Raw genomic sequence first — 22,127 nt, 5'->3', positions numbered from 1 at the left:
CCGTGGGCACTTAGGTTGTTTTCAACTCTTGACTATCGTGTATAAAGCTGTAGTGAACACAGGGGTTTATATTAGTGTTTTCAGATTCTTCAGATAAATGCCACAAGTGGAAAAGCTGGATCATACTGAATTGCTGCTTTTATCCTTTGAGAAATCGCCCTACTGTTTTCCATAGTGACTGCACCAATTGACATTCCCACCAAGAGCACACGAGGGTTTCCGTCTCTCCTCATTGACATCCATGACAGCGCTGGTTATTTCTTGTCTGTTGGATAATAGCCGTTCCAATTGGTGTGATGTGACTTCTCATTGTAGTTTTACTTCCCTAATGAAAAGTGGTGATGAACATCTTTTCCTGTGTCTGTTGGTCATCTGTAAGTCTTCTTTGGTAAAATGTCTGTTTTGAGCATCTGCCGCTTTTAAAAAATCCAGTTATTTGGTTTCTTGTTGAGTGGTACATGTTCTTTCAATACTTTGGATACTAATTCCTTGTTCGATATATGATTTCCAAATATCTTCTCCCATTCAGCAGGCTACTTTTTCACTTTGATGACATGACTTTTTATTCTTATCCTGTTATTGTTCTGAGAATATTGCTCTTTCTCAAATCCTAGAGGGAAATGGGTATTTAAATCAAAGTTCAGGGCCTCCCTGGTGGCGCAAGGGGTTAAGCACCACACTATGCAGCAATCCGCAGCCTCTGCAGCATGAGCTCAATCCCCAGCCAGCCAGAGAGCAACTCATATGGTGCTGCAGGCCTCTCCTGACTTGCCTGCTGCTCCCTTCAGCAATGTATTTCAGTCAATCTGCTATTCTGTTCTCCACTCTGTCTCTGGTGAATCCTCTCATCCCCTCACATCTCTGGCCTGTACCCCAGCTCTTATATGCATAAATAAATAAATCTTAAAAAAAAATAAAGTCAGAGTTCAGACATTCCTGATTCCCTGTCACAGTCCCTTCAATATGTAGTCAAAACCTCTCTCAAGGGACACTCAATTATTTGATTGGTTTGATGAAATTTTCTATTTATAATTATCTCTTCATGAAAAGGAGCATTTCTTTAGAAACTATAGAGCATAACCTAACCTCATGCTGCATCTTAGCTAAGGTCTGTCCCCTCTGCTCAAGTGAAGGAAAAGAAGCCTACCCATAAACTTGGACTGTGAACAGATCAGCAATTCTTCCCAAGAAGGAGTAAAAGTAGAGGCAACTATGGTTTGGGAAGAGCAAAATACATCTCCCTCCCCGCTTCTTTCAGCCTTCTCCATTAGGATAAACTCAATGGTCCCTATTTCATTCAGCTGTCACTCTGCTAGGTCAAGTGGTGATCAAAATCCATGTCTGTCTTAGGTGGGTTGCCCTGGGGCCTGAACCTAATGCTGTTAGTCTTCCATTTCTTCAGTAAGGTTTCTTTTCTATACCTTGGGTTTCTGCTTAGTGAAGGATTGCTAGACTGTGATCCAAGAATCACAAGTCCTGGAAACTTCTTTGACAAGAAGAATAAAAGGGGTCTGAAGTCTAATATGTTCAGAAAACTCAGACAGCTATAATCCCTTCTTGGAGATTCATAGTAAACAACAAAAACTTCCTTAACTGTGGTCACTGTGGAGATTCTCACACTTACTTAACTTCAGACTCTTCGTTCATATAACAGCAATTATTAGAGAGAGATTCATTCTGGAAAACAGAAGATACACTGAACTTGAAACAAAAGACCTTTGTCTCAATCTCTACTCTGTGGTGTTCTAACTGTTGATATTAGAGAAGTTATTAGTAAGTGCTGGTTCTCATATATATATATATTTATATATATATACACACACACACACACACATATATATATATATATATATGCTGGTTCTTATATATATGAGCCACATATAAATATATATTATAAATAAATGTATACTTATTTATAGTCATTTATTTTTTATATATACGTATATATGTATAAAGGTATACATAATACTAGCCTACCTGCCTAACAGAGTATGAGAAACAAAGATGTCTGTGAAAACACTTCTCAAATAATAGCAGGCTATTCAAAAATAGTTATGTATATATACTTCTGTGACAGGAGTATGGCTTGTCCCACCACCTGATTTTGTCAATAAAGTTTTATTGGCACACAGTCATGCTCATGTTTGCACTTTGCCTTATGCAACTGTGGTTGTGCTACAGTGGCAAATTAAGTAGTTGAGGCAGAGACCATCTCACTCATCAAGCTCAAAAAATGGCTATTGTTTAACCCTTTAGGGAAAAACCTTGTTGACTCCTGATCTATAAGAAATCATTTATTTTCAAGGACTCATTATGTCTATGGGAAGCGAGATGACAGAAATTGAGAAGTAGCAACCAAGTAAAATCCTGACCTGGATTCTTGTCTGGGAGGCCCCAGGTGCCTTTGCCTCCTTACCAGGTAGATCAGGTGGTAAGGCCTACCAGGAGGGTGGTGAAATAACTGCACCTGGACTTTCTCCAGATGATAACTTGGCCGATGAACATGCCTGAACACTGGTAGCAAATCCTGGAAGGTTGCCCAGTCCACCCCAGTAAATGGAGGAACCAGAGAGAATGCAACTCCAGGCCTGTGGAAGGGGCAGAGTGACAGTTCATCACCAATGCATTACTGTAAGTTGCTGCTGAAGGCACAGTGTTTTATGAGCTTCTAAAATCCATATGGACTAGAGACAGGTATTTACTTGCCATAGCAATTCCCAAAGATGAGACAGAGCCTTGAAATGCTATGATGGCATTTCTCAACATCTCTTTCTAAGGGCCCCTAGTGGGTGAGCTGATGTTTAGGGTCACTGAGTGCTCACTCTCAGACTGTCCATAACACAGTGAAATCAGCATTCTGAAAATCTTCTCCATGACTTTCTGGAACCTGGCACCCTGTACTCAGCTGCCTCGTGTTCACAGATCAGGAATGCAAACAACGAAGCATAAAAACAAGGGTGCTGTTCTTGGAAAGAGGAATGTTCTCCACTTAGTAGGACAGTAAGGAGGGTGATAAGAGCCTTCACTCTGGGAGCTAGATTGTGGTGCTATCTTTCCTGCCCCTGTTTCTGGTCTTCGCAGTCATGAGCTGCTAACAGCATCTGGCGTCCTCAACTCTTGGTTGAGGAATGCTGGCAGGGTTATTTGTGGAGCCTATCTCTGAGAGCTCACTTAAGACACCTCATACATTTTCAGCTTCCTCCCCACCATGCGTGGGGGCAGAAGCTGTGATCATGTTTACGAGGGGCAGTATGAAATGTTTGGGTGAGTCGCCATGACATTTCAATGCTCTGTTAATCTTCTGAGAATTGCTCTTGAAATGAACACTTACCTCTTGTTCCTAAGAATTTTAGAAACCCATAGAAACAAAGAGCAAAGATCACAACTCGGGTCAGATTGGCTTCTGACCATTCTGCCTGTTTTACTCTGCAGAGAAGTCAGCTTTCCAGAACAATTTAGAGGCCAATGGGCTCTCTCTCGCTTGAATTCCAAGTCCCTCTACAATCTGGGAAAATAGTTTTCTTTCCCACTTTCTCTCCCTTTCACTCCCCACCCCTACCCTACTTCCATCTTCATGATACCCCTCTTGAGCTCTCTAAGTCCTGAAATCCCTCAGAACTTAAGCTCAATGCCACATTTTAACAGTTAGGTATTACTGTTTAAAGTCCGCTCACAAAAATACAGAATTTACTCTCTCTCCAACAAAAGCATCAACTTCTTGAAGATAAAGACCATCTACTGGCTGCAAAATGCACTATTGCAAGTCACAATACTATTGCAGTGGTGAAATAAGCACTGCAGATGAGTTTATGTAGTTATGATTCAATCCTGCTTCCTCACATGCGTTTACAGTTATCTTGACTGTGAATGGTGCCTTGTACACTCTATGTGTGTGTGTGCCTAGATAAGTTTAGATAAGTTTTAACTTTTTTTTTTAAAGATTTATTTATACAAGTACTGGGTACAGTCAGAAGTGTGGGAGGGTGAGAGAATTCACCAGAGCCAGAGCGGGGAGCAGAGCAGGCAGACTGACGAAGTACACTGCTGAGGGGAGCAGCGGGCACGGCAGGAGAGGTCTGTAGCACCATGTGGGACCCTCGCCGGTGGCTGGGTATCGAACGGGCAGTGCAGAGGCTGCGGGCAGCATCACAGCCCAGCGCTCAACCGCTGCGCTACCAGGGAAGGTCCAAGTTTTAACTTTTTGTAATACACGTGTGTTTTGTGATAGTTGATGATAAAATAAACTATCATCTGCATAAATGTTATGCATTCTTGACATACGGAAATTTTTCTCTTCCCTTCCCCCCATATTTCTAGGCTATGCAGCTTATGAGTTTTTCAATTTATCCTAATTCTCAAAATAATTTTCCAAAATATTTATTGACAAAAATCCATGTAGAGGTGGACTTGCACATTTAAATTCACATTCAAAGGTCACTTATAATCATTTGTGAGTACATACAATTGAAAATGAGAATAATGAAGGTAGGTTTTCAGAGGTCTCTTTGTCTACTACATTTAAGGGGGAAATTAAACATTTCAGAGAGATACAGTGGAAGGTCCAGCTGAAGAGTATTTGTTCATTCTCGGACTGTGTTCATTCTCGGACTCAAGTGCATGTGGAAGGCCAAAGGTAGACTTTGCATTTGACCCAATGAGTGTTGGGGAGGAACTCACTCTCAGAGAAGAGAGGATGAAGGGCCTTGGGGGAAAGGCCTGGGAGGCAGAGAGGGTCAGAAGGGGGTTATTGGTATCCTGTGGTGTCATAACAAAGTCTGGAAATTGGTGCTCAGAATTCTGGGAACTAGCAGTTCAAATTCAGGATATTGGTAGGGCCATGCTCCCTTCAACTCCTCTAGGGGACGATCCTTCCTGGCCTCTTCTACTTTCTCCTTAGAAGGCATTCCTTGGCTGAGGCCACACCGCTCCAATCTCTGCCTTCACACGGCCAGCTTCCTCTGTGTGTCTTTGTCTTCACAAGGCATCTTTTTCTCTTATAAAGACACCAGTCTTACTGGACCAACAGCTACCCCATGACCCTATTTCCAAGTAAGATCACATTCACAAGTGTGGGGGTTAGGACGTCAACACATCTTTTGAGGGGGCACAATTCAGCCCATAACACAGGTGTCTTTAATAGTGTTATGTGGTTCTCTTTAATACCATTTTTTTCCCTCAGTGGGTACATTAAGAGGTCTTGAGGGGAGAAGTCAAAAAAAACACCAAAGATCTTTACCAAAACATTGGTGTTTTATTTGTAAACACTGATGTATCAATAGATAAATATATATTGGTATGTACATATATCAACTCTGATATGTGTATACATTGTACACTCACACATGCTTGGGGCTATAAGAGAAATGCAAGTGAGGTTCAGGATATTTTTTCCCTTTGATACTGGAATCAGGTGGAACCTGAATGGGCCCCCTGTATGAGCAGCGCCCCTCCCCCTATACCTCAGGGAGGAAGCAGCAGTAACTCGGGTCTCAACAGGAGAAAGAGGCCACGGGAAGCCTGCCTCGGTGTGGAGAAGGAGGCCATGCGAATATCAGACATCCCAGAGACCATGAGGACACTCCTCCCTCTCCTGTGTCAGCTTCAGCCTCTCCTTCCACCTCCAAATCCTGAGTCACTTCTTTCTGGAGAGTGCCTACCTGTTTCCTCACCTCTTACTTTTCCATGCTTCATCTTTTATTTCTTTCCCACTCCAAAAGCTGGGTCAGACTACTTTACTTGTTAAAAAAATATATGTTTCCTCTTTAAGAGAGTTCATCTCTGTCATTATCGTTCTTTTGACCCTGTTTTCTATTGTGCACCTTTTGAGGCTTACCTCTGTCTCTAAAAATGACCCCCCTGAGGAGCCTCCCTGGTGGCGCAGGGGTTAAGGCACAACCTGTGAAGCAATCTGCAGCCACTACAGCACGAGTTCGATTCCCAGCTGGCCAGGGAGATACCCACATGGCGCAGCAGACCTCTCCTGTCTCGCCCGCTGCTCCCCTCAGCAGTGTATTTCAGTTGATCTGCCTGTTCTGTTCCCTACTCTGTCTCTGGTGAATCCTCTCACTCTCCGCATCTCTAGCCAGTACCCCAATTCCTGTATAAAAATTAATAAACCTTTAAAAAAATAAAAATAAATAAAAATGAATGACCTGACATACATCTGAAGAGGGGTGAACTGTACCTCTAAACCATATGCAGTGTTGTCACCCAACATTACCTCAGTAAAAAAGGACAATTAAAAAAAAAAATCTTTTGCAAAGAATTTGTGGTTGGCTATTGTCATTGCATTAAAGATAAAGCATTATCATACCAAAAATAAACAAATAAAATGGACCCCCATATTTTGTGCTTGGCTCCCCTCTGCAGAGTATTTCAGTCAGTCTGCCTGTTCTGTTCTCTGCTCTGTCTCTGGTGAATCCTCTCAGCCCCCACACCTCTGGCCTGTACCCATTTAATATTGTGCGTGCTTCACCTCAGCACCTCTCCGTATTGAGAGCTTCTCTCATGGCCACCTGGGATGTGGACAGCCCGTTGCAGCTGTAGGTGGAGTGTGTGAATACTCCCTCTCCCTGTCCCCCTAGGGGGCAGAGGGAGCAGATTCTCAGATGCAGTACAAATGCCCTCAGGCTGGAACAGCTCTGAAATCCTGTGTGGGTGAGGGCCTCACCTACCTACTGTTGGCTGAACTGATTCTCAAATATCCCCAGAGAGCTGTCTCCTTAACCTTTTTGGTGGGTTGTGAGCATCCTTGTTTCTGAAATAAAACAGGAATTAGGCAAGTATCTGTCTAATTCCTTGCAGTCTTTTTTTTTTAAAGATTTATTCATTTATGCATCTAGGAATCAGGTATAGGCCAGAGGTGTGGGGGTGGTGGTGGTGAGAGGATTCACCAGAGACAGAGTGGGGAGCAAAACAGGCAGATGGACTGAAAACACTGCTGAGGGGAGCAGCGGGTGAGTCAGGAGAGGTCTACTGCATGATGTGGGACGCTACCTGGTCAGCTGGGGATTGAACTCGTGCTGAAGTGGCTGCAGACAGCCTCATAGGTTGCATCTTAACCCCTTGCACCACCAGGGAGGCCCTGTCTTGCAGTCATGAGGCCCTAATCTGAGGCCCAGGGGAAATTGTCTCTGTGGATTGAGGCCAGCCCATCCCCAGGGGCCTGCCCCTGCAGAAGCAGCAAAGGCAAAGCCTCAGCCCTGGCACATCCCTCAGAACCAGGCCTCTGGGGATCGTGTGACTGGAAACAGGGCAGCTTGTCCTGCTCTCACAGCCTCCTCCTAAGGAGCAGAGGGAGCAGGAAGAGATGATCTCATCCTTCCCCTCCATGGCCGCCTTGGCTCCCAGCTGTGCCCTCGCTGACCTCTTTGTCACCCAGGCCCTTGGCAGGCCAGTGCTGACAGGGTGAAAGGATGCTGTGGTCAGAAGCCTGCCAGCCAGACCCCACTCAATGCTTTTGCTGTATATGCTCGGGGCGTGAGAGAAAACTGGACAAACAGAAAGAACAAAGAACAAAGTTCTGAGATTCAGGCCTATTTTAGCTGAAAATTCTCTGCTAACATGAGAGTATCTTGGATATGTTCTTGCATATGTCTGTGCTTACATATTTACTTACAGAGGCTTAATCATTAAATCATGTTATCCCCTAAAGATGTTCTCAGTGGCAACAAATCTCTTGGCATGAGATATGGTAACAATAAAAACTACTCATGACAGGCAGGATGCTGCTGGAGTGTATAAAATAAATTTTAAAAACTAGGTTAAAACAGTAGGAGGCATGAGAGTCTAGCAGAAATAAAAATGACAGTCTAACGTTGTCAAATCCTCCTCCTTTTCCTGCATAATCAATGAGCTATTTTTAGCTCTAACTTTTTTTTTTAATGTGTAAGATGATGAAAACATTTCCTTTTTTCCCAGTTCTTACTTCCCCATCTTGCTCAAGTCTGGAATCAATCGAATGGAAAGAAATGGGTAGGAGGGAGGAAGGGAGAGAGAGGGAGGAAGTAGTCAGATCACTAATTGATTGAAATGTTCCTTCACCAAACTGGTATCAGAACAAGGGACAGAGAGATGGAAGGAAGATATATAAGCAGATAATTTCATGATCATAAAGAGGTTTTTTGTCACATGAAATTGGCTCTGATTTTTCATTTGATATCAATTAGGCAACATTAATAATGATATTGACAATTTGAGTGGCCTGTAAAGTCTGTGGGGACAAGGCAGAGGCTCTTTTCATTAACTATTCAGTTCATCACCCCTTCTCCCCAAGGAAGGTGTAACACTCCCTGTTTTTTAGAGGATAAATCACAGGCTCAAGAGACCAGGTGACTTCCTTGGCAACATGGCTGGTGGGTGCTGGAGTCTAGTCCCAACACCATCAGGTGAGCTGGCAGAAATGTCACTTCTTAAATGTTGGTGCTCAAGACTAGGTAGTCTGTGCCTCCCCAGTGGCGCAGCGGTTGAGCGCTGGGCTGCGAAGCTGCCCGCAGCCTCTGCAGCGCTGGTTTGATCCCCGACCGCCAGCGAGGGTCCCACATGGTGAGCAGACCTCTCCTGCCGCCCGCTGCTCCCCTCAGCAGTGTACTTCATCAATCTGCCTGTTCTGCTCCCCGCTCTGGCTCTGGTGAATTCTCTCACCCTCCCGCACTTCTGACTGTACCCAGTGCTTGTATAAATAAAAATAAATAAATCTTTAAAAAAAAAAAACTACCATGAGATACCATCATACACCAGTGAGAATGGCACATATTAAAAAAACTAGCAACAGCAAATGTTGGCGAGGTTGTGGAGAAAAAGGAACTCTCCTGCACTGTTGGTGCGAGTACAAGCTGGTCCAACCACTATGGAAAGCTGTGTGGAGATTTCTGGACCTACTAAACATAGAGCTTCCATAGGACCCAGCAATTCCACTCCTAGGTATTTACCCAAAGGACACAGAAACATCAATTCCAAAGAGCACCTGCACCCCTATGTTTATAGCAGCACTGTTTACAATAGCTAAGCTTTGGAAACAACCCAAATGCCCAAAAATAGATGACTGGATCAAGAAGATGTGGTACATATACACCATGGAATATTACTCAGCATTCAAAAAAGATAAACACATGCAATTTGCAGCAACATGGATGGCGCTGGAAGGGATCATGCTCAGCGAAATAAGCCAGAAAGAAAAAGAAAAATACCGGATGGTCTCACACATAGCAGGAATCTAGAAAACTTAAATAAGGGACCAGGAAAATGAATAACTATAAGAAAGTGAAAATCAAAATCAACAAAAAAACTATTAACCAGAGACACTTTTTGGGGGGTGGGGGGCGGGAGGGGAGGGATTGGGGTCAGAATGGGGGGTTTGCAATTGTATGGGGGAATATAAAAATAAAATTTATTATTTAAAAAAAAAGAAAAAACAAAACTAGGTGGTCTGCAAGCCGCTCAGCTCTCTTGCATCATCTGAGCCTCCTCTTCCCCCCAAGAAATCTGCTCTTGCAATGTGCCCTGTACACTTTCTGTGCTCCCAGATCCTCAGGTACTTCCCCAATCTTTGGGAACAGACTCAGGATGGATACACTTGATTCTGCTGGCAGATCTGGAGACCAGGGGATGAAGTCAGCATGGCTGCCAGACCAGATAGTGGCCTCAAGGGTCTTCATGATTTTCCCTTCTGGGCGGAGGCAGGCCCAGTGGTGACTGGAAGCCATGTGGCTGCAGACCCTGGGGTGTGCCCAGGATGGCACAAGTTCTACTTAGCCCCCTCTGCACCCCCAGCCCTCCAGATGTTAGTTCAACCTCTGCCTGGAATGTTAAGTACAGGCGTATCTCACTTGATTGTGCTTCATATTTTAAGAGTCACGCTTTATAGATATTGTACACTTTACAAATGAATCTAAATGACAACCAACTCTGCATCTAGCAAGTCTATCTGTGCCATTTTCACAACAGTGTGTGTTCACTTCCTGTGTCTGCACGCATTTATGGAAGATACATACATTGTTTTTTTTTAGACATAATACTATCACACACTTAATAGATTGCAGTGTAGTATAAACATGATGTTTGATGTGCTGGGAAATCAAAACAGGCCTGTGTGTCACTTTATTTCTCTTTATTGTGGTGATCTGGAACTGAACCTCCAGCCTCTCTGAGGTGTGCATGTGTGTGCCCTGATCAGAGGCACCCACCCCAGGGGTGACTGGTTAGTATTCGCTCTCTTCTATTTCAATCCAGAGGCCGTTCTGTAAAGGTTTCACTTCTCGGCTGTCTCCATCACTAACAGGGACTTTGTGATTTAGCAGGACCTTGTTAGAAAACATCTTTTGAGGGCCTCCCTGGTGGCGCAAGGGATTAAGGTGCAACCAATAAAACTGTCCACAGCCACTGAAGCACGAGTTCGATCTCCGACTAGGGGACTACCCACATGACGCAGCAGACCTCTCCTGTCTCGCCCGCTGCTCCCCTCAGCAGTGTATGTCAGTCAGTCTGCCTGTTCTGTTCCCCACTCTGTCTCTGGTGAATCCTCTCACCCACTGCATCTCTGGCCTGTACCCCAGTTCTTGTATATATAAAGAAATAAATCTTTAAAAAACAAAAAAGAAAACATCTTTTGGGGTCAAAATGCATGGACTGGCTGGGAACACCCTACAGGCACCCCTGCCCCCACATAGGCAATCCCCACATAGGATTGAAGGATGCAGTGAGCCCAGTTGCTTGTCCTCCTCACGGTGGCATTTTACAATATTTAGCCCTGATTCTATGACCTGCTACCCATTAGTAAAGACAACAAACCCTACTGCTAGGGCTTGGGAAAAGGTGCCTTACAGTCTTTTTCCGAGAGTACTTGTTGGAGTTCCTAAAAGCAGACACCAGGCACTTGACCGCCCCCTAACCCCCGCCTTCTCAGACCTCATGTTGTGGTGTGCCTGCTTGCTCATAAATTTCTGGGGAATCAGTCTAAGATTTGCTTTCATTGTAGCGACCCGTGGGGTTGGCAGTGGCAGCTGTGGTGGAATTTGTGTATGTTTGAGCCTGTGGTCCTCTGCTGTGCTGAAGGTGCAGGTACTAGCCCAGGTGGGTTTAAAAGAGGTCAGTGTGTATACACAGCTTTTCAACTGTATGCGATGATAGTGCAGATAGCTGGAAATTCGCCCCCAAAATGAGCAAATGCTACAAATCAAGACTTCCCTGCCACCTTCCACCCATCCACCTCTCCCAAACCCCCAGCCAGGGGAAGCAGGTCGTTAAACATTTCTCTGTACTAGCCTCTGGAGGCTAATTGAGAATGGCCAAATTGGTTCAGGGTAGTTTGCAGTATCACTAAAATAAATCAACCTGCTTACCCCTCTTTTTAGTCCATAATGATATTCTAAGAAAGGTTTTAATTTGTCTTTTAAGAACCCTGGGGTTTTTCAATATCTACGTGTGCATTTGCACTCAAGGTTTAAAAATGATAAATGCAATACATATTCTTAGGAAATATTTAGAGAAGTTCAAAAGCTGAAAAATATCACTCTGTTCTACTCTCTAAAGAGAATAATTTTTAAAGTAGAGCTATGTGAAATTAAGTTGCTATGACCCAGCAGCAACTTATTTTTGAAGAAAGTAAAAAAAAAACCAAAAGGGAGGCACGCTTATTGATTGTACAAGGCCAGTTGGAAAGGTTAACTAAGTCCTTTAGAGCATTTAAATTAGTCATGATTCCATAAAGAAAGGCTGCTTTTCCACAAAGCTAAAACAAGGGCTGATTACCCTCTTCTTGTCTCAGATTCTGGTGTCCAAAAAATGATGCTGTGTTCTCCCTCCCCAGTGTTGGGAGTTTTAGGGCTTGTGAAATAATCAGCTAAATTGTCCTTAGTATACTCACAGTTTGCTACATTTGAGCTCCCTGAGAAACTGTCCTCTCAAATGAGTTCAGCATTCAGGATAATTTAAAAATGAAGGCCTCTTCCAATGGCACCACGAGAAAGTCTGCCACGACTGTGGTGTATCAAGTGTCCCCCAAGTGCAGCTGTCAGGGCCTGGGGGTTCAGCAGCACACATCAGGGCACATTAGCTGAGAAGTGTTTGCTTTGGAATGGAGACTATTTTAGAAATAAACAGAGGGTCCAAATGCAATACAAGAAGCTGGGAGAGGATTCTCTTCCTTTTGAACAATACTTGTAGCTTGTTATTTTTCATTTCGATGCCCTCTTACTACAGGTATGAGTTGAACATGCTGTGCCCAGCACTGAGAAGTCCGATCGATGTGTCCAATCCATCAATACACCCTTATAACCTTTTAGGGCACAATATTCCCTGCTCTGAAAGCTCACCCACATGATGTCATGAAAACCACCTTTGCTGGATTGCATGAAGACTCCCTTGGGACTGTTCCAGAACTTAAGTGTGAGCAATGCAGAATATGGAAGTCTTTGAAATTATACAGAACCGGATCCCGGTTCCGTAAGATCCCAACCCTCATAATGTCTGCCGTCAGCTAGGGGTCAAGGGTAAGAATCACTTCACACCACCAGCCAGAGCCCACATCCCAGAGCAGGTGGCTTAAAACACTTTGCTCTAAGTGCTTCCATTCACCGAGAGTGGATGCATCATAAACAATGGGTTCTGGATATGACATGTCTGTATTTGTTCATCAGCTGTAAGAAATGTACCAGTCTGGTAGGGGATGATGCCGAGAGTAGGGGAGAGGGGAATACTGTATGTGCTGGGAGAGAAGCGGGGAGACAGAGAGATATGGAAACTCTCTGTGCTCTTCATTCACCTGTGAAGTCTGTTTTAAAAAAAAAAAAAAATTGGCTTCTGTGTTCTAAGGAAACCATTCCCAGGATAGAATTGAAACACTTCTAGAAAGAGTACTAAAAAGAGAGCTAAGCAATCTCAAACAACATTGAAACAGTGCTAAGGGATAGTGACCGGGGTGGAGACAGGTCGGTGGGTCCTCACCCATGCACACAGTTGCAAGACCACTGAGGCTCAGGGTCCAACAATAGGGTTTATTTAACAAACAGGAGACTGGGAGAAAGGAAAGAGTTTCCAAGGCCACAAGTGGCTGGATTTCTCACCCCACATAGTGGCCAAAGTGTCCAGAAGGTCCAAACAAAGGCCACTCGTAGAAGATGAGGTGACGTAGCAACAGGCTGAAGGCTGAAGAGTGGAGGCTGGACCAGTGTGTGCCCGGCCCTGAGTGTGTTCTAGACCTTGAGTCATTAGCAATTGTATTTTTCTTTAAAGGTTAGGAAAGGTAAAAAGTGAAACTCATTTGAAAGCATTTGTTTCCAATAAACATGTCCACTGTTGATATTTGCAAAAGTTTTCAGTTAGAAGTACAAGAAAATGCTGCATTTTCATTATGGTTCCTTAGGGAACATTGGTTTTGGAAGATTTAATTTCTTTTTGGTGTGATGCAGTTGAGATGGGGCATAAAGGTAGGGTGAGAAATATTGTACGGGCCCAGTGACCTCTACTGACTTCCTGCAAATCCACACATCTCCAGTATAATCTGTAAAGAAAAAAAAAAAATAATGCCTACTTTGAGTGGATTTATGAAGGATAGGAGGATAGGCTGTTCTGTGTTTCTGGTGTCTTTGGGTATGACAGGGACAATTTCAGGGGCCTAAGAGAGTCTGAAGGCAAGAGAGAACCGTGAAAGAGTTTATGACCGTCAAAGGAAAATAATTCTATTAGTTCTGGTTTTCTTAACTGTGATGGTCAATTTGGGGAAAATTGTTACAGCCAGAAGGATCCCTCTGGTGGATACATTCTATCTTAACCTAGAACTTGCTGATATCAACACTCCAAACAGATGGTAGTTTCTAAACTGATTTAGTAGTAGAATCCAGAGTGATCACAGAAAACTTCAACTAATCGGCCAACTTAATGGAAAGCAACATTCAGAAGGGATAAGACTGACAGACAAGATAGCTGCAGTCATATGGGAAAGCATTTGCAAGTTATTACTCAGGGAAGATTATTATAAAAAAAAATTACCCGGGAATTGACTATGCATATTTGTATATGTCTATATATATAAGCTATTTATAGCTAAGAAAGAGAGAGAGAGCCTTCTTCTAGGCTTCTTAAAAGAAAAATCAAAATCTGCAGAGTATCATCATGGACTAAAACTAGAGGTACGCAGGTTGATTTGTTTTAATGATATTGCAACTATCCTGAACCAATTTGGCCATTCTCTCTTAGTTTCCAGAGGCCAGAGGCAGTGATATGCAGAGAAATGTCGTTGTTAGCAGATAGACTGGGCACGCTAGAGAAACCCCTGACCTCTGCTAGGCCCTGTGAACATGGTCAGCAAATCATACCTCTTTTTGGTAACTTACTCCTCCAAGATGGCTTTGATAGGACTTAATTGCTTTTCAACATACTCAATGTTAATTAAGAAAAAAAGGTGACTAGATGTTAGTATGATGTTCAAAGATGCTTTCGAGGGAAGCATATGTATGTCACTTTCTCTTCGGCTAGGTGTTGAACAGATCTAGATGTTGGATCTATGGAGACTGGGAAGGAAGATGGTGGACTGCATGTACTTCAAGGGGTGGATAATTGAGCCTCACACATTCAGGAGCTCCTGTGGGCAGCACCCCGGGGAGAGAATGCTTAGTACAAGGCCAGAGTGACATGATCTCTATTGTAAGTGTGACTTATAATAGAGTGTCATGCCACAGAGGGACACAGCATTGGGAACACTTGACTTTGAAAGGCTGATGTAGACCAGGAAAATAATAGCAACAAGATATCCAAACATTAAGAATCAGAACCGCTTCCATTTTACTGAACTCAAGGACATATTTTATAAACTAGGTTAGTTACAGCTGCCCAAGCATCTATAGCAAATTCTGTGTTTTTCTCCCTCCTCCTATTCCTGTTTCTAGCCAGATGTGCTCCATTCCTGTCTTGTCAATATAAGACCACTGCCTGCCCCAGCTGAGCATATTTTAAAAACTTGAGCTCAGTGCTTCTCAATTCTGACTGCAAATTAGAGTCCAAAGGAGAAAGATTGTATCTTATTTTATTTTTTTTAGCTGCTAGGCAACAGAAATTTGTTTCTCATGGTTCTCAAAGCGGAGAGAAGTTCAAGATCAAATTGCTGGTGGGTATGGTGTCTAGTAAGAACCCTCTTCCTAGCTCATAGATGGCCATCTTCTTACTGTGCTCTCACGCGGGAAAAGGAAAAAAGAACTCCCTGGGGATTTATTTACTTATTTAATTTTGACATTAGTTTGGCTTATATTATGTTAACATAACATTATGCTCATCAAAAGTCTAGTTTCCATCCATCACTGTACATTTGACCCATTTTACGCAATTTATCCACTCCTTTCTCTCTTACCTGGAAACCACTACGTTGTTCTGGAAGTCTGAGAGTTTATTTTTGTTTCATATCAATTGTACATTTGTTTTGTTCCTTTAGCTACCCAGAGTGAAATCATATGGTGTTTGTCTCACTGTTTCATTGAGCATAATGCCCTTTTGTTCCACCCATTTTGTTAGAAATGGCTAGAGCTTACCTTTTTATAACTGACTAGTATTCCATTGTATTCTGTTGTGTCTATATACGTCTTTTTTTTTAAAGATTTATTTTTTATTTTTATACAAGAACTGGGATACTGGCCAGATGCACGGGAGGGTGAGAGGATTCGCCAGAGACAGAGCAGGGAGCAGAACAGGCAGACTGACGAAATACACTGCTAAAGGGAGCAGTGGGCGAGACAGGAGAGGTCTGCTTCGCCATGTGGGATTCTTACCGGCTGGCCAGCCAGGATCAAACTCACGCTGCAGAGGCTGCGGACAGCTTCACAGTGCGGCACTCAACCGCCTGTGCCACCAGGGAGGCCCATATATACCACATCTTCTGTATCCATTCATCTGTTTATGACATGTAGGTTGTTTCCAACTCTTGGCTATTGTGAGTAATGCTGTGATGAACATGGGGTACACATATCTCTTTGAATTAGAGTTTCAAATTCCTCAGATAAATAGCAATAGAAAAGTTGCATCATATGGTATTTCTATTCTTAATTTTTTGAGGCATCTGGGGGGTGATTTTAAACATAACAATACCCATGTTCCACATCTGCACTCACTTGGTATGGGTAGGAGTTGGATATTTGATTTAGATTAAAGCATAGCCCAGGTGGTTCTATGGTATAGCCAGGGCCGAGAACCATTGCTTAACTAAAGCTACATCTGGGTTCTATGCAGGGCTTATTGCATGCTTTTATTCTGTTGACTTCTATTTAGTTGTCCTTGTACTGTTTCCAGTTTCCCTGGGTTCTAACTGTTGACAGTTGTTAGTCTTGTCTTCCAACCAAATGCCCACTGGGCCTCTGAAACTTGCATTCTCTCAGCCTTGACTTTTACTGGAGACAAACCCAAGGGTGTCCAAAGCATCATAGCGGAAACTTTGTTAACTTTGTTTCTAGTGACCTGGACCTGATTTTCTAACTTGCTCTTTAGTATCTGGCTGTGAGATTTAAATAGGGGGCATGTGAGGTAGGAGCCTGTGGGGTCACAAGTCCAAGGCTGTAACAATATGTTTGCAGGCTTCTTGCCACCTTTATGGATCCTTGAGCTCAAGACCCAAGAAAGAGCTGGAAGGTGTGTGTGACTTCAAGGGTCTCAGTTCATTCCCACTGCAGGGGGATAAGACAGTTAGCAAAGTTCACTCTTTGCCCTGGTAAAATGGACTGCCAATTGAGCCAAGATTTCATATCCTCTGCTGTGGAATACTCTGTGTTTTCTAAACATTATCATTTCATGATGGAGGAAAAATGAAGGACGAGGTGTGGCTTCAATATTTAGAAACAAGGGCGAATGCTCATGATCTTTTATTAGGCCTCACAAATACCTTCCCCACTGTGTTTCTGTTATCCTGATGCCTGCTCTCCAATATCATAGCAAAAAAAATAGAGTGAGAAATTTCCACATCTCAGCTTTGGTTAAAAACCCCAGGAGCTTTAGTCTTTTGCAAGTGAGAGGTTAAAAACAGTTTAAAAGTTGTGAAGTATTCCTTTGAAATTCTTATTTGCCTTGAAACATACCCTTTTGCCTGAAAGAGGAGAGTCACCTCTATTACCCAAAACCAGGTCTGATTGGGAGAGATTTTCAGTTCTGCAAAGTTAGGCTGATGTTCTTGTAGGATTATTTCTTCTTTCCTGGTTTTGCATAGAGTGGTTGTTTTCCTGAACTTAGTTGCTATTATCTGAATTCAAGTTTTAAAAAGCGGTGTAGATATGGTGGTATTGGAAACCAAAAAAATGATGAACAAAACACAAATTTTTACTAGCCTTATAAATAAAGTTGGCCTCAAAAGGTATCAAACCATGTATTTGCTAAGTTAGACAGAAATACTGTTGAAAGCAGCTTTATTGGTGAAATTACTCTTTTTCATCATGTGAATTACTCTTTTTCATCATCAAAATTACTCTTTTTCATCATATGATTTAACAATACTTTTTGAGGCGTGTTCTCCTTTGTAGTTATGGATAGTGGTGCTAATTTTTCAAGCAACTGGATTGGGGATTTACAATAAAATATGGGTTTAGGCTGCCTAGCAAAATTCAATGAGATCAATAGGAAGCTCCTATAGCTGTATTCTTTTGCATCGGCACGAAAGAGGTGTCGACGCACATACATTTCCCAGTAATGAAACTTCAAGATGTGCTTCTTAATGGAAGATAATCAACTGCAATGCAAATTTAATGAACTCTGATTTTGAAATGCAAACCAAATCCAATATCCCACGGAAAATTAACCTAGTCGATAATCTAATTTGAAGCTCTGAGCTGTGAGAACAATCCACTGCACTGACCAGATCTGCCTTTTCAGGCCACTTACCCCACAGAGATGGGCCTCCTCAGGTTTACTGCCAGTTCCTGCTTATTACGCTATCGGCTAAATGCTGCCACTCTTATCCTTAATGAGGGTGTTGTCGAACTTGCAGTAACCACCCATGAAATGTCAGCTTCCATCAGACTTTCTGGAAGGAAAACAAAGCAAAGCAAAAATCCATCTGAGCTCATGCGAAAGAGGAATGCCCCTCCTCAGCTCAACTCAGGCCCAGTGTAGTCCAGGTGTTCCCCCCCCTGCACGACACAGCTGCCCCAGCTTTTCTTACTAGCTTTGAACCACAAAGAATCTCCCTCTGCCCCTCTGTCTCAGAAAACAGAGCTGTTTGCCTTGCATCTTTCCTTCAAAGTCAAATCCCTCCCTTGATTCCTGCAAGGATCCCCAAAGAAGGAGAACAGAGAACTCTTCCTTCCAGTGTCAAACCACTTCCTGTGATCACCTCCCATCATGCCTTCTTCAGAGTTACCAGGAGTCAGTGGGTCCACGATGGTTTTTTGGCTCTTTGGGGGAAAGACCCCGATGCCAGGTAGAGCAGACAGTAGAATAGGTAAGTCTGGAACTTAGGAGAGAAGTCACCACTGGAGATGTTGTTTTTTATCACTCCCAAAGAGCTATTAGTTGACATCTTAGCAGAAGGTGAGATTGTTGGCCAAGGAGATGGAAAATGGAAGCAAAATTGCTCGGGGAGATGTGGATACACTCCTGAGCGGGTGTTGAGAGAGGAAAGTGTAGGGTTGGAAAGCTACACCATGTAGAGAATGCTTGTGGCACAGAGAAAGGATGCCATGCAGTTCTGTGCAGCTTTTCCTAAGTTAATGAGGAGTACAAAGTTATTAAACCCTTTGAAGAGTGTTCTGGAGGCAACAAAGCCTTATGTAGAAGTTAATTTATAAAGATTTATAGACTTGTTCTAAACAGCTGGACGTAGAGTAATGCATATGGAAGAGAAAGATTTAGCTGTAACAGCCTAAAAACAATAAGGGGCCGCCATAACATGGTTGGTGTGATTTGTGGTTCACAAACCACATATGGTATATACAGTGGGATCCAGACTTGAGATGAAGAGAGATTGTTTCCAAAGCCACAGCCAGTTAAAGTTTATCCCCTTCCCACCCTCTGGCCCCTCAGAGGAAAAAGAATCAGAGACATGTGTTAAAACCCACTGTGTAAACTCTAGAGTTTATTTTGTATAAGTCATCATAGTAGGCATTGTAAACAAAATCTAGGTTTACCATGACTACATAAATTTGAAAATCAGATGCCTAATTAAGCTTAAATTTCAGATAAATGACAAATAATTGTTTTAGTGTATTTCCTTCCCCTAACATATCCATCCTGTATTTTATAGGATAACCCTAACCTGAATCTAATAAATCTAATTCTCACTAGAGAGTGGTAGTCAACATTCTCAATAAAACCTATCATTTTAAAGAGTTTGTAAAAATCAGAAATGTATTTATCTCAGTATAAAACCTACTAGCTTCCACCTAAGTACACAAGGTAAAGCCTCTCTGGGCACTGTAGTGTCCTCTGGACTGGCTGGGTGTCCCTCAGAGCTCCACCACGTATTGTTTCTCCAATTGCTCCATAAAATCACCATTGTCTTATATACCAGTGACTTAGAAAAATACTCCAGACTCTCACCTTCCAAACCTTATGGATCCTTTATGTGGTTTTCTATTGGCCTTTTCTTCTAGCATTTTTTGCCTCTACACACACCCTCTACACTTGGCTTGTTAGGTGGTTCCTTGCTTCCCAAGGCCACCTTCCTCTGCTTCAACTTCACCCCTTCTTACCCCAAAACTGGGAGCCAGCTTTGCCCACTGCCAAGTTGTTGTTGGCTTTGAAGTCTTGTTGTGGACTCTGCACCCTGCTTACCCCAGTTAGCAAGATACACGGATCAGACAGATCCTCCCTAACAAGTCAAATCAAGAATTGGGCCTCCCTGGTGGCGCAGGGATTAAAGTCTCAGTGCTATCAAACTATAGCCAGCCACTGTGGCATGAGTTCTATCCCCAGCCAGGGAGCTGACCCACATGGTGCAGCAGACCTCTCCTGACTCGCCAGCTGCTCCCTTAAGCAGTGTATTTCAGTAGATCCACCTGTTCTGCTCCCCACTCTGTCTCTGGTGAATCCTTTCACTCACTGCATCTCTGGCCTGCACCCCAGCTCTTATATGCATAAATAAATAAATCTTTAAAAAAAATTGCATGCCCACAGTGAAAACAGAGAAGTCCCTCTTACAGAGTGCTGTCTCTCTCTCTCTCTTTTTAGATTTATTTATTTATGCATACAAGAGCTGGGGTGTAGACCAGAGGTGGGGGGAGTGAGAGGATTCATCATAGACAGAGTGGGGAGCAGAACAGGCAGACTGACTGAAATACACTGCTGAGGGGAGCAGCAGGGGAGACAGAAGAGGTCTGCTGCACACGTGGGTGGATCAAACTCCGGCTGCAGAGGCTGCCGATACCTTCATAGTGTTCATATTTAAACCCTTGCAACACCAGGGAGGCCCCAGAGCACAGTCTCTGTAAGGCTGAGTTCTACAGGTTTTTCACAGTGACGGATGTTTGGACAGAGTGGTGAGGAGCTAGTTCTTAGCAATCACATGGTTAAGGCCCAGCACATCTGAAAGTATTTTTACACTATTTAATAAATGCTAGGCTGTGGGGGATGGGGCCCTGCAGAGTTTTCTCAGGAGCTCTAGATTCAAGCTCAAAGTCTACTTCTGGAGCGCTCTTTCATATTTATTCACCCTGAAATACAAAGATTTTAATTTGAGCTGACAATCTCGACATTTCATTAGCAACTGGAATCATGTAAAAATCAATTCATGTCACTAGGATTGTTTATTACAGAGAAGGAATAACAATTATAACCCAGCAGTGGCAGATTTCAGCCAGTAGTAACAGAGGAGATGCCTGTGCTGCTGGTAGACTCGATTCCATCAAGTGGCTCTCAGCCTGCTCCCCGACTTATCTCTCTGGTGATACCTCAACACAGGCTAAAAGCCAGAGCCCTCAGAGTTCTGTTCTTGTTTCTCAGAGGCATTTGCACCTCCCTCCAGGCTGATGGTGAAAAAGGCCAGGTCTCTTCCTCCAGGGGTTGTTTCTACCAGAGTTTGCTGAACTGTTTCTCCTAGTTCAGTACCTGGGGGTAGTTTCTGCCTTGGCCCAGGGTGGGTGAGATCTGGGCAGGATCGGGGCAAGCTCCAGGAAACACTCCCAGCTAGTTAAAACATTATTTCCATGTGAGCTAATGCCATTCCTCCAGCTTTTCATGGAAACAGCTCAGCATTATCTAGCAACATCTGGAACAACTCTCTCTTTTCCCTCAAAGCATGAACACTGTCGGAGACTTTTGCTTGGTGTGACTATTTGCCCTGTAAATGTGATTATCATGTATCCACACAGACAAATGAGTTTGTACACGTAAAAGTCTTTGGGGCTGAAGCCAAACAAGGCCCCTTTCAGAACAACAGACTTTTGCCACTCTTCATTCCTTCTAGCTCACAGCTATTTTTACAGCAGCTCGAAAGTGTAGAGTTTTGGGAACAAGCCAAATGTTTTGGGTGTCTCTTTGCAGATTTCAAGATCTTTGGGAAAAGCAGCAAAAGAAAACAAATTTCCTTTCTTTGGTTTCAAAGTATTTGTGTTCATCTGTATCAGGGATTTGAGTGTGAGACTAAATCGTTTTACAATTTAGATGGAGAGTAGACTGTATTTTAATATTCTTTGTAATCTTATTGTTCAGCCTCTCTCAACTCCTTTATTCTACTGCCAAATCGCTGACCTGTCTAACCTTTGCTGCAGGGATAAACTCTGACCCTCATGGAAATTCCACCATCTCAGGAAAGGAAAACTTTAGCTCTGCTTAGGTCTAGACGCTTACAACTAAGGGAAGCCGAAATGAAATTTTTATTGGAATGAGGCACTGTCAAATGGTTTACTGAAAATGAACACTTCACAGAATTTCTTTTGTTGAAAACTGTCTCTGGCATTATTATTTTGAAATTTGTGGCTTTAGATGATGGCTGCGATTAGGCTACACAAATAGCTAAATAAAAAGAAATTCCACATTTTCTCAGAAGGCACAACTCCTAAATATTAAATCCTCCAAGTTTCTAATCATGAATATCATTCTTAATATCACTAAAATGAAAAAGTGCTTTGCGAATTATTTCTCTTTCCTACCTTCTCATATCCTTCCCCAATTCTGAAGGACATTTTCAGTTCCTAAGTGTAGCATGATACTGCTTCTCCAGACTT

Source organism: Talpa europaea (genome assembly GCF_964194135.1).
Source record: "Talpa europaea genome assembly, chromosome: 2".
NCBI classification, from domain to species: domain Eukaryota; kingdom Metazoa; phylum Chordata; class Mammalia; order Eulipotyphla; family Talpidae; genus Talpa; species Talpa europaea.
This window is presented reverse-complemented; position numbering follows the sequence as displayed.